Source organism: Coenobita brevimanus, chromosome 18 (assembly GCF_032717465.1).
Source record: "Coenobita brevimanus isolate Jiangsu-jjx chromosome 18, ASM3271746v2, whole genome shotgun sequence".
NCBI classification, from domain to species: Eukaryota; Metazoa; Arthropoda; class Malacostraca; order Decapoda; family Coenobitidae; genus Coenobita; species Coenobita brevimanus.
This window is the reverse complement of record NC_136971.1, coordinates 18700387-18714272: the sequence shown is the minus strand read 5'-3', so window position 1 is coordinate 18714272 and position 13886 is coordinate 18700387. Positions and strand designations below refer to the sequence as shown.

Here is a 13886-nt window from a genome sequence, read left to right as displayed (position 1 = left end):
ACTATGAGGTGCCAAGGCCCGGCAATTGGCCGTGGCCTGAGTGGGGGAGTCAGCGTGCCTCTGGACACCTTTGGAGCGAAAATTGGCCGTCTGACGAAGGAGGGAGAGGAAGTAGGTCGTCTCCTTCTGCCGAAGGGAGGAGCGGCAATAGGCCGAGTCAAGGGCAACACCTTCGGAGCGGCAATCGGCCGTCTGACGAAGGTGGGAGCGGCAGTAGGCCGTCTCCTTCCGCCGGAGGGAGGAGCGGCAATAGGCCGACTCAGGGGCAACACCTTCGGAGTGGCAATCGGCCGTCTGGCGAAAGCAGGAGCGGCAGTAGGCCGTCTCCTGAGGGGTGCTGTCTGGAGCTGATTTGGCAGCTCCACCCCTAGCTGATCCAGCAATCCCACTTTCCGAAGGTAGTGTCCTCCTCCTGCTAGGGTGACGGTGCGACGGCTGGGTGTTATAAGGGCGCACGGCCCGGGCTGCCTTATGCTGTTGTCGCACGGCATCCCATAGTTCGTCTGTGGCTACTTTGTGGGGTCTGAGTGAGGGTGTCGGTGCGTTTCCGGGGGCACTATGCTGGTCGTCACACATCTCGTTTTCGGGGGCACTATGCTGTTCCTCACTCACCCCGTTTTCAGGGGCACTATTCTGTATGCCACGCATTTCAGGAGTCATATCCCGAGGGAGGGCTGGTCCGGGTGCTAATGGTTTCGTCAGTTCCACCCACCACCACCTGCCCCCGATCTTGATCTCTCCGGTCTCCCTTGTTTTTGCTAAAAGACAAGAGTTACAGTAAGGTTAATTTGGCAAATACTCTCTCGAGCTGAAGCTGCCGAAAACCCGCTAGTTATTTTTATTTTTATTTTTTTTTAATGTGACGAAGAAGGAACCAAAGGTCATGAGCCCACAGTAACAGTTCCTCCAAGAGAAAAACAAAATACAATAGAGAGCCAAATTCAAGATCCGATCATTTCGAGATGCCTGGACACACTGCATTCGAAAGAATGGAGATCATGGGCAGCAGGAAATACAGACAGAGGGAGACAGTTCCAGAGTTGACCTGTTGCATAAATGAAAGAGTGGGAGTAACAGTTAACTCTTGCATTAGAGAGTTGGACAGAAAAGAGATGAGAGTTTGCTGCCAAATTGGTGTTACGCGCCCGTCGTAGAGATGGAGGAATCCAAGCAGACAGTTCAGAGGAGCAGTGACCATTAAAGTAACGATAGAAAACAGATAAAGATGCAACAGTGCGGCGAAGAGACAGAGGTTGAAGGGAGTCAGTAAGAGGAGGAGAGTTAATGAGATGAAAAGCCTTTGACTCCACCCTATTGGGAAGAGCTGTATATGGGGAGCCTCCCCACACATGAGAGTCGTACTCCACACAGGGGCGGATAAAACCCCTGTATAGTCAACAATTGTGCAGGGGTAAAGAAAGAGCGGAGTCGGCTTAGCACACCCAATCTCTTGGAAGCAGATTTTACAAGAGATGTAATATGATCTTTCCAAGATAAGTCCTGAGTAAATGAAACCCCAAGCATGTTCAAGGATGATGCAGGATTAAGTTGAATATTACTAAACATTAGTGGGTATACCTGTGGAAGATTTTGTCGGGTTGATAGGTGTAAGAACTGAGTCTTAGATGCATTAAAAACAACCATATTATTTTTACCCCAGTCAGAGATACGAGCCAAGTCAGACATTAGGTGTGCCTTAGCCTCATTCCTTGTTTGTTGAAGTAACTGTTGAGATAGGCGTTGCGGGAACCGAATGGAAAGGTGAAGGGTGGAGTCATCAGTATGAGTGGATAGGGTTAGATGTACAGCTTAGAAGATCATTGATGAATAAAAGGAAGAGAGTTGGTGATGGGACAGACCCCTGAGGAACACCACTGTTGATAGATCTAGGAGAAGAACGATGGCCGTCTACAACAGTGGCTATAGAACGACCAGAAAGGAAGCTAGTGATGAAGGCACAGATAGAAGGATAGAAACCGTAGGAGGGCAGTTTGGAAATTAAAGATTTATGCCAGACTCGATCGAAAGCCTTTGAGATGTCAAGTGCAATGGCAAAGCTTTCGCCAAAGTCCCGAAAGGAGGATGACCAGGAGTCTGAAAGGTAGGTGAGAAGATTGCCAGTGGAGCGTCCCTGACGGAACCCGTACTGATGATCGGAAAGAAGGTTGTGATAGGAAAGATGCCTTAAAATTTTTCTATTGAGAATTGACTCGAAAACTTTTGAAATACAGGACGTTAAAGCAATTGGACGATAGTTAGAGGGTTGGGAGTGGTCACCCTTCTTTGGGACTGGCTGAATGAGAGCAAACTTCCAGCAAGAAGGAAAGGTACAAGTTGACAGACAAAGGCGAAAGAGTTTGCCTAGGCAGGGTGTAAGCACAGAAGCACAGCTCTTGAGAGCAACAGGAGGGACCCCATCAGGCCCCTATGCCTTGTTAGTACTGAGGCCAGTGATGGCAGAAAATACATCATCATTCATTCATTGCCAGACGCCATGTATCCCAAACAGGGTGGCCAAGGGCTTAAAGTTAATTGTTTTACAAGGAGGGGCACTAATCCTCCACCAACCCCACTTGACACGTAGGATTTATGCCAACAGCATCTGGTGTTCCCAGGCGGTCACCCATCCAAGTACTAACCAGACCCAACGTTGCTTAACTTCGCTGATCGGACGGGAAGCGGTGTACTGAACGTGGTATGGCAGTTGGCTGAAGAAATTTTAATATCAGCCATGAGGAAGTCAGAGGGGGGAAGTGATGGAGGAACAGCACCGGAATCGTCTAAGGTGGAATTGGAGGAGAAAGTCTGTGCGAAGAGATCTGCTTTATCAGTAGAAGAAATAGCTACAGAACCATCAGAGTAGAAAAGAGGAGGGAAGGATGATGAGGTAAAGTTATTAGAAAGGTTTTTGGCAAGGTGCCAGAAGGAGCGGGAAGAATTCGAGTTGGAGAGTTGAGAGCATTTAGTTAAGATATTAACTCGCTCAAAAAACCGCCCAACCGCCAGTGTTAAATTTTACCCGCCAGCCTCAAGTTAATACCGCCCAATTTGTCGGAAAATCCGCCAACCTGGCAACTCTCAGTGGTAAGTCCTTAGGAAGAGGTAAGGAATGTTGGGTAAGGAAATGGAAGTCACAAAGGGATAGGGATTGCTAATCCCAGCACTTGTGTGTGTGTTCTTACCTAATTGTTCATACCTAAATGTATCTTTACAGGAATGAGTCAAGCTCGTACTGTCCCGTGTCTTATACCATATTTATCGTACATATCCTTAAATTTGTGAATTGTTTTGGCACACACTATTTCATTCGGTAGTGCATTCCATTGATCATTTGCTCTGTTTGGGAAACTGAATTTCCTTACGTCTTTATCACCTCTCTTCTTATGCAGTTTTTTGCAGTGTCCTCTTGCTGATGCTTCTCCATATGTTAAGTAATCGTTTATGTCTATTTTCTCCTTTCCTGATATGCATTTATATAGCATTATCATGTCACCTCTTTTCCTTCTCTTCTGTAGTGTTGGTAGATTCAGTTTATTTAGTCTTTCTTCGTAGCTTAGGTCCCTTAAGCTTGGTATCCATCTTGTAGCGGCCCTTCGAACTTTTTCAATCTTGTCTATGTGCTTTTTGAGATGAGGACTCCAGACTACTGATGCATATTCCAGGGTTGGTCTAATGAATGATGTTATTATCCTTCTTAGCATGTCTTCATCTATGTATGTGAATGCTATTCTCATATTTGCAAGCAGTGTATACATGTTCCGTACCTTCTCGCTGATGTGGTCAGCCGGAGATAGTCTGCTATTGATAATCACACCTAGGTCTTTCTCTCTTTCTGATGTATATAGGGTTTTATTTCCTAACTAAATCCCAATCAGGTCTTTTTCCACTTTTACCAAACTTGATTACATGACACTTGTCCACATTGAATTCCATTTGCCATGTACTACTCCATTCATGAAGTTTATTTAATTCTTCTTGTAGCTCTTTACAAGAGTCTGTGTTAGTAATTCTCCTTTGTATTTTTGCATCACCTGCAAACATATTCAGATAGCTCTCATTTCCAGTGTTACTGTTTATATCATTTATATACAGTACACTAAAAATATGATTGGTGCCAGCACTGAACCCTGTGGTACTCCACTAGTCACTTCTTTCCATGATGAGTAGTTTCCTCTTAGTACTGTCCTCATTTCTCTTTTTATGAGAGTCTTGCATCCAACAAAACAGTTTGCCTCGAATTCCTCCTTGATGGTACAGTTTCCATAAAAGTCTTTGGTGTGGTACTGTGTCAAAACCTTTCTTGAAATCTAAATAGATACTGTCCACCCATCCTTCCCTTTCCTGTATTGTGTTTGTTACTCTGTCATAGTAGCTTAACAGATTAGTAACACATGATTTTCCTTTTCTGAAACCAAACTGTCTTTCTGTTATCATACTGTGTTCTTCTAGATGATTTACCCAAGTTTTTCTTATAAGTTTTTCTAATACCTTGCTTACAACACTGCTCAGTGATACTGGTCGGTAGTTGAGTGGATTTTGTCTATTTCCTTTCTTGAATAAGGGGACAATATTTGCTTTTTTCCAAATATCTGGTAGTTTACCTTGACTCAAGGATTTCTTGAAAATTAAAAATAATGGTTTACATAACTCCTTTGCACATTCTCGTAATACCCAACATGAAATTTCATCAGGACCACTTGCTTTTCCTCTGTCTAATCTACTTAACTCCTCCTGTATTACTTTTCCTGCTATTTGTATATCTGGTAGTATGTGTGGACATGCGTGTTCCACATAGTCCCTCTCAAAATTTTTTTCTTCTGTAAAAACTAATTGGAAATTCTTATTTAGTGCTTCACAAATATCCTTCTCTTGTGTATAAGTGATTCCCTCGTCCGTAATGGAATGTATTATATCTTTTACTTTAGTTTTGCTTCTGATATAGCTGTAAAACAGCTTTGGTTGATCACTACTTTTATTTATTATATCCTCCTCAAACTGTTTTTGGGCTTCCCTCCTTATTCTTGTATAGTCGTTTCTTGCCTATTTGTAATTATTGTACGCCCTTTCACTATTGTGTCTTCTGTATCTATTCCACAACAAATCTCTTCTTTCTTTTGATTTTTTACATTCTGTATTGAACCATTTCTGTATTTTCTTATCTGCTTCTTTGTGCTGTGGGATGTACTTCTGGACTCCTATTTCATAAAATACATAACATTTTTTATATACAGCATTTAAATCTTGTCCTCTAAGCTCATTTTCCCAATCAACTTCTAAGAAATACTTCTTTAGGTCTTGATAATTTCCCTTTTTATAGTTTAGGCTCTTTTTGTAACTATCATTGCTGTTTACTATGTCATATGCTATCCTGAAGTTATAGTTTAGTACTGCATGATCGCTTTTGCCGAGTGGAGGGTGATATATTAAACTGTCAATATCCTTTTCTTGCCTCGTAAATATTAGATCTAGCACTGAAGGTACAGCCGTCCACACTGCCGCGAGGTACATCACAGAACGTTGGCAACGCTGGCCAAGACGGTAACCCGGAACCTCAAGTTTTCGAACTTCATTCGATGCAGTCACTGGTGGGAGGGAGAGATGGGAATGGGAGCCATAATCCACATATCGTACGAGTTACGAGTGATGTAAGAGGTCATTCAATACAAATATTCAGTCTTAAGTGTTTATTATCACAGATAATATTGCTATTCAGCATTTTTACACCATGCTAACGTCGATCATACTCATCGCCTCGGTAACATAGCAACAGCGCGCACCTGTGCTTCAATCGGGGGGAGGGTTTCGAAGCGTTTCACTTGCTTCTTTACTATGTCTCCCCAGCGTTGCCACCGCTCTGTGGTGTACCTCGCGGCAGTGTGGACGGCTGTACATCAAGTCCTCTTTTTCTGGTGGTTTCCCTCACATGTTGCGTTAAGAAAAACTCTTGTACGAGATCCAGGAGCTTTTGGTCCCAACAGTTTTCTTGGCTATTTATATCTAGAGTATTCCAATTTATATTTGTATTGAAGTCCCCAGTTAGTATAATTCTTTCCGATTTCTCTTCCATTTTATGTAGCAATGATCTTACACTCTGAATTGTACTCTCTGCCAGGTCCTCATAGTCGTCTCTTTCCCATGTGTTTGATCTGGGTGGCATGTACAAATTGGCTACAATTACTTTACCTTCAGATGTGTCGATCTCTACTGCAATCAGTTCTACTTGTGATGGTATATCTAGTTTTATTTCCTTGACTTTTAGATTTTTCTTAGTTAATATTATAATTCCTCCTCCTTTTTTTAAATATCTGTCTCTTCTCCATATATTGTATTCCTCTAAGTTTAGTATGTCATTTGATATCCTTGGTATTAATTTTGTTTCAGTTAGGCATATTATTTGTGGTTCATTTTCTCTGACAATCATTCATCTCTAGTAATTTAGATACCATTTCATCCACATTTGAGTACATCAACTTTATCATCTTGTTTATATACTTGTCCTGACATGGTTCTACTACCTTCCTCCTTTTTCTTCCATCCTGTTTGTGTACCACTTTCGTACCTGCAATCCTATTACTTTGTAAAAAAAATTTCTTCTTGTCCTCTTCTGATCTTCCCTCATTTTTTGTTTTTGCTTCCTCCCTTTTCTCTTTCAGTAATTCCATTTCCTCTTGTGTTAGACATCTTTTTATCCATACATTTTTGAACTCTTTTTCCTTAAGATTCTTTGCATTTTTTAGTATCTCTTCCACAGTGTTAACACTCTGGAAAGTCACCTTTAGAGGTCTTGTCTTGCTTTTCTCGTATTTCCCTAACCTTTTGTGTTCCTCTATGTCTTTACTACAGATTTCCTCTGATACTTCTTTCAGTAAGCTCATTACATTTGCCATCTCCTTTTTGTCTCTTGTGATCTTGTTTTTAACTTCATCCTCTTCTATACCAGTGATTACTATTGATTTGTTTATCTCTACTGAATCTCTGACTAACTTTGGATTGTTTTGGATTATTCTTTTCACCTCCTTTTTAATGTTTTTTTCCTCCACCCTTGTTTCTAAGTCTTTCTTTACTTTCACCATTTCTGCATACGTGGTTTCTACATCATTTTTGTAGCTTTGCACAGCTTCATTTACTTGTGTTATCTTCTCCTCAATATCACTGCTCTGGTCAATAAGACTGCTAACTTGCATAATTGTCTCTGTGCCATTTTTGAACTCTTCCATAACACTCTCGTGATTGACTACTGTACTTGCCATTTCACTAATTTTCTTCCTAAGTGTACTCAATTCCACTGTTAGTTCACTGATGGTTGTGTCTTTCTTATTGGCCTCCCTTCCTAATTTTTCTATTTCTTCCTTTTGCAAGTGCATCTGCTTCTTTATTTCATCAATTTCATTTTTGAAAGCCATTTCTAGTTTGTTTACACGTTCAACCAGTCTATTGTGGGTCTCTACTTCAACCAGTTCTTGGTAGAAATCATCATTTTGCTTTTTACCTTTATCCCTTTTCTTTTCCAAATTTGTTTTACTGAAGTATGTATCCATTTTGCAATACTTAAAGTGCAAAGCATATACTTACAATCTCCGTCTTGTTGTAAACAAACCTCAGAGATGACTCAGCGTATTCTTTCGTCTTGGTTCTATTTCCTGTTTTTACAAGTCTTGTTGACTTTATTATTTTTTTTTTTCCTTTTTATAATGAACAATCATTTAGTCTAACCTGGTACTGAGCTTGACTCATACAAAGATACTATTTAGGTAATGCCACTGGCCGTGATTGGTACGGAGCGCCGGTGTCACACGTCCACCTAGCTTGAATCCCTCTGTGTGTGTGTGTGTGTGTGTGTACAAGTGTTGTATATGTGGGCATGAAACTGAGTGAAGAGAGGGGATGGGGATGGATGGGAGGGAAGGAAGAAGGGATGATGTTTTGAGTTTAAGAGGGGGGGGGGGGCAGGAAGCTCTTCTATTGACAATATATTAGGCCACAGAATCCGATAGGGGATAAGATCCGCTGTTCTGTTGAGTGGTACTGGAACATACTATAACAGCTGCCTCCAGACATTTGCGTCTTTTTAAGTCTGCTTCCTTGTACAAAATTTTTGCATTTTCTCATTTCATTACGTGACCTGTATTAAATCTGGGAGCTACACATGCATTGTTGGTGTTGTACCCTCATTGCATGCTTGTGTTCTTTTATTCTCTCTTCCAAATCACGCCCTGTTTCACCTATGTAAACCTTATCACATACTGTAGCCTACATGGAATGGAGTCAACACCTCTCTCGCCTGTGTTGCTGGTTCGTACCTCGTGTCTGACCAGATCACCCACTGTCTGAAATGTCTTAAAAGCTACCTCAGTTCCTGAATTTCTTAAAAACCGAGCAATGCTGTTGCTCGTATTGTTATTGGGCAGGATTATCCGTGTCACATCACTGGATTTCTCAGCCGTTGCCCGTTCCCTGATAGCCCTGGCATGTTTTCTGGCACTGGATAACATGTCTTTTGGATACTTCAGTTTAGAAAATGTCTACCTATGTACTGGAATTCATCTTTCAAATGATCTTCGCTGCAAATCCTCAAGGCTCTGAGGTAGAACCCTGTTAATACACTTTTCTTTATTCTAACGTTATGGCTGGAATAATAGTGAATAAAGTCATCCCTATTGTGGCTTTAATATACACTTTGAATGCCAGCTTATTGTCGGTCCTAATGAGCAGAGTATCCAGAAAGGGCATGCAACTGTCAGCTTCGTCTTCAAGGGAATACTGAACTGACGGTTCCACTTCATTAAGTCTGTCCCTTAGATTGTCTATGTCGAAACGTCTGGGTGCAGTGACCAAGATGTCGTCAACATACCGCAGCCACGTGACGGTGTTCGGGATGAACCGTTTGTAGGGACCAGACTCGAGCGATTCCATGAAGAGGTTAGCTAACACATCACTCAGTGGTGACCCCACAGCCATTCCAAAACTTTGCTTGCACAAGGTATCGTGAAACTTAAAGTAATTAAGGTTTATGACATTTCGACCCTCTCTTCACTCAGCTTCTTGCCCACATATACAACACTTGTGCGCGAGCGCACACACACACACACACACACATGCACATCGTCGGATGTGGACGTCTGTACCGGCGCTCCATACAAGCTCAACACGGCCAGAGGCATTACCTAAATAAGTATCTTTGAATGAGTCAAGCTCTGTACCAGGTTAGACTAAATGATTTGTCATTATTAAAAGGAAAAGAAATAATAAGTTTAAATAAGACTGGTTGAAACAACAAAGAACCACGATGCGTTGAGTCAGCTGGGTTTGTTTATACTACAGAAAGACCAGGAAAGCGTGCACACAGTAAGTACATACTCTGTTCATTTAGTATTACAAAATGGATACATACTTCAGTAAAACAAATTTGGAAAAGAAAAGGGATAAAAGTAAAAAGCAAAATGACGATTTCTACCAAGAACTAGTTGAAGTGGAGACTCACAATAGACTGGTTGAACGTGTACACAATCTAGAAATGGCTTTCAAAAATGAAATTGATGAAATAAAGAAGCAAATGCACTTGCAAAAGGAAGAGATAGATAAACTGGGAAAGGAGGCCAATAAGAAAGACACAACCATCAGTGAACTAACAGTGGAATTGAATACCCTTAGGAAGAAAGTGAGTGAAATGGGAAGTACAGTATTTAATCACGAGAGTGTTATGGAAGAGTTAAAAAATGACACAGAGACAATTAGACAAGTAAGCAGTCTTATGGACCAGAGCAGTGATATTGAGGAGAAGATAACACAGGTAAATGAAGCTGTGCAAAGCTACAAAAATGATGTAGAAATCACGTATGCTGAAATGGTGAAAGTAAAGAAAGACTTGGAAACAAGGGTGGAGGAAAAAAGCATTAAAAAGGAAGTGAAAAGAATAATCCAAAACAATCCAAAGTTAGTCAGAGATTCAGTAGAAATAAATAAATCAATAGTAATCACTGGTATAGAAGAGGAAGAAATTAAAAACAAAATCACTAGAGACAAAAAGGAGATGGCAAATGTAATGAACTTACTGAAAGAAGTATCAGAGGAAATCTGTAGTAAAGACATAGAGGAACACAAAAGGTTAGGGAAATACGAGAAAAGCAAGACAAGACCTCTAAAGGTGACTTTCCAGAGTGTAAACACTGTGGAAGAGATACTAAAAATGCAAAGAATCTTATGGAAAAAGAGGAGTTCAAAAATGTATGGATAAAAAGATGTCTAACACAAGAGGAACTGGAATTACTGAAAGAGAAAAGGGAGGAAGCAAAAACAAAAAATGAGGAAAGATCAGAAGAGGACAAGAAGAAATTTTTTTACAAAGTAATAGGATTGCAGGTACGAAAGTGGTACACAAACAGGATGGAAGAAAAAGGAGGAAGTTAGTAGAACCATGTCATGACAAGTATATAAACAAGATGATAAAGTTGATGTACTCAAATGTGGATGGAATGGTATCTAAATTACTAGAGATGAATGATTATGTCAGAGAAAATGAACCACAAATAATATGCCTAACTGAGACAAAATTAACACCAAGGATATCCAATGACATACTAAACTTAGAGGAATACAATATATGGAGAAGAGACAGAAATTTAAAAAAAGGAGGAGGAATTATAATATTAACTAAGAAAAATCTAAAAGTCAAGGAAATAAACCTAGATATACCATCACAAGTAGAACTGATTGCAGTAGAGATCGACACATCTGAAGGTAAAGTAATTGTAGCCAATTTGTACATGCCACCCAGATCAAACACATGGGAAAGAGACGAATAGAAGGACCTAGCAGAGAGTACAATTCAGAGTATAAGATCCTTGCTACATAAAATGGAAGAGAAATCGGAAAGAATTATACTAACTGGGGATTTCAATACAAATATAAATTGGAATACTCTAGATATAAATAGCCAAGAAAACTGCTGGGACCAAAAGCTCCTGGATCTCGTACAAGAGTTTTTCTTAACGCAACATGTGAGGGAAACCACTAGAAAAAGAGGACTTGATGTACCTTCAGTGCTAGATCTAATATTTACTAGGCAAGAAAATGACATTGACAGTTTAATATATCACCCTCCACTCGGCAAAAGCGATCATGCAGTACTAAATTATAACTTCAGGATAGCATATGACATAGTAAACAGCACTGACAGTTACAAAAAGAGACTAAACTATAAAAAGGGAAATTATCAAGACCTAAAGAAGTATTTCTTAGAAGTTGACTGGGAAAATGAGCTTAGAGGACAAGATTTAAATGCTGTATATAAAAATTTTTGTGAATTTTATGAAATAGGAGTCCAGAATTACATCCCACAGCACAAAGAAGCAGATAAGAAAATACAGAAATGGTTCAATACAGAATGTAAAAAATCTAAAGAAAGAAGAGATTTGTTGTGGAATAGATACAGAAGACACAATAGTGAAAGGGCATATAATAATTACAAACAGGCAAGAAACGACTATACAAGAATAAGGAGGAAGCCCAAAAACAGTTTGAGGAGGATATAATAAATAAAAGTAGTGATCAACCAAAGCTGTTTTACAGCTATATCAGAAGCAAAACCAAAGTAAAAGATATAATACAATCCATCACGGACGAGGGAATCACTTATACACAAGAGAAAGATATTTGTGAAGCACTAAATAAGAATTTCCAATTAGTTTTTACAGAAGAAAAAAAAATTTGAGAGAGACTATGTGGAACACGCATGGCCACACATACTACCAGATATACAAATAGCAGAAAAGTAATACAAGAGGAGTTAAGTAGATTAGACAGAGGAAAAGCAAGTGGTCCTGATGAAATTTCATGTTGGGTGTTACGAAAATGTGCAAATGAGTTAAGTAAACCATTATTTTTAATTTTCAAGAAATCTTTGAGTCAAGGGAAACTACCTGATATTTGGAAAAAAGCAAATATAGTCCCCTTATTCAAGAAAGGAAATAGACAAAATCCTCTCAACTACCGACCAGTATCACTGACTAGTGTTGTAAGCAAGGTATTAGAAAAACTTATAAGAAAAGCTTGGGTAAATCATCTAGAAAAACACAGTATGATAACAGAAAGACAGTTTGGTTTCAGAAAAGGAAAATCATGTGTTACCAATCTGTTGAGCTACTATGACAGAGTAACAAACACAATACAGGAAAGGGAAGGATGGGTGGACAGTATCTATTTAGATTTCAAGAAAGCTTTTGACACAGTACCACACCAAAGACTTTTATGGAAGCTGTACCATCAAGGAGGAATTGGAGGCAAACTGTTTTGTTGGATGCAAGACTTTCTCATAAAAAGAGAAATGAGGACAGTACTAAGAGGAAACTACTCATCATGGAAAGAAGTGACTAGTGGAGTACCACAGGGTTCGGTGCTGGCACCAATCATGTTTTTAGTGTACATAAATGATATAAACAGTAACACTGGAAATGAGAGCTATCTGAATATGTTTGCAGATGATGCAAAAATACAAAGGAGAATTACTAGCACAGACTCTTGTAGGGAGCTACAAGAAGAATTAAATAAACTTCATGAATGGAGTAGTACATGGCAAATGGAATTCAATGTGGACAAGTGTCATGTAATCAAGTTTGGTAAAAGCGGAAAAAGACCTGATTGGGATTATAAGCTAGGAAATAAAACCCTATACACATCAGAAAGAAAGACCTAGGTGTGATTATCAATAACAGACTATCTCCGGCTGACCACATCAGCGAGAAGGTACGGAACATGTATACACTGCTTGCAAATATGAGAATAGCATTCACATACATAAATGAAGACATGCTAAAAAGGATAATAACATCATTCATTAGACCAACCCTGGAATATGCATCAGTAGTCTGACGTCCTCATCTCAAAAAGCATATAGACAAGATTGAAAAAGTTCAAAGGGCCGCTACAAGATGGATACCAAGCTTAAGGGACCTAAGCTATGAAGAAAGACTAAATAAACTGAATCTACCAACACTACAGGAGAGAAGGAAAAGAGGTGACATGATAATGCTATATAAGTGCATATCAGGAAAGGAGAAAATAGACATAAATGATTACTTAACATATGGAGAAGCATCAGCAAGAGGACACTGCAAAAAACTGCATAAGAAGAGAGGTGATAAAGACGTAAGGAAATTCAGTTTCCCAAACAGAGCAATCGATCAATGGAATGCACTACCGAATGAAATAGTGTGTGCCAAAACAATTCACAAATTTAAGGATATGTACGATAAATATGGTCTAAGACACGGGACAATACGAGCTTGACTCATTCCTGTAAAGATACAATTAGGTAAGAACACACACACACACACACACACACACACCTGTGCTGGGATCGGCAATCCCTATCCCTTTGTGACTTATATTTCCTTACCCAACATTCCTTACTTCTTCCTAAGGACTTCCCACTTCACCTATCCCTTGTTTCTCTCCGTCCTTGTGCCGAGGTCTGTAATCCCTTTCCCCAGGACCTCACCTTCCTTACTCTACCTGCGCCCCCCACCACCCCTAGCCAATACCTCAACCCCCCTCACCCCCCCACTACCTTCTGCTATATATACAGGAAATGTGGTGTATATTCAGCAGTTGTATTCCGAAGAAGCCATGAGGGGAAACGTCAATACACACTAAGTCCCACGTCGGTGTTTCTTTCCCCAGTTTGTCAACGAAAAGCGAATCAAGTATTAAGGATATACGGAGTAACTGGGAAGTTGTTGCATGCCGTAAAGAGTATGTATGAGGTTGCAGTGCGTGTGGATAGTGAGTAGAGTGAATGTTTCTGTTTGAATGTTGGATTGAAACAGGGAGTGTCATGTCCCCATGGCTGTTGAATCTGTATATGGATGAGGTTTCCACAAGGTAGGGCA

At 40.0% G+C, this 13886-nt stretch overlaps 1 non-coding gene across 1 annotated transcript; it reads right to left on the bottom strand.

Moving 5' to 3' along the window:
• Window positions 1–2590: 2590 nt before the first annotated feature.
• Window positions 2591–2709, bottom strand: LOC145391541 (5S ribosomal RNA). Its single transcript, XR_013895860.1, has one exon. It is a non-coding gene; the product is annotated as a 5S ribosomal RNA (ribosomal RNA).
• Window positions 2710–13886: the final 11177 nt, after the last annotated feature.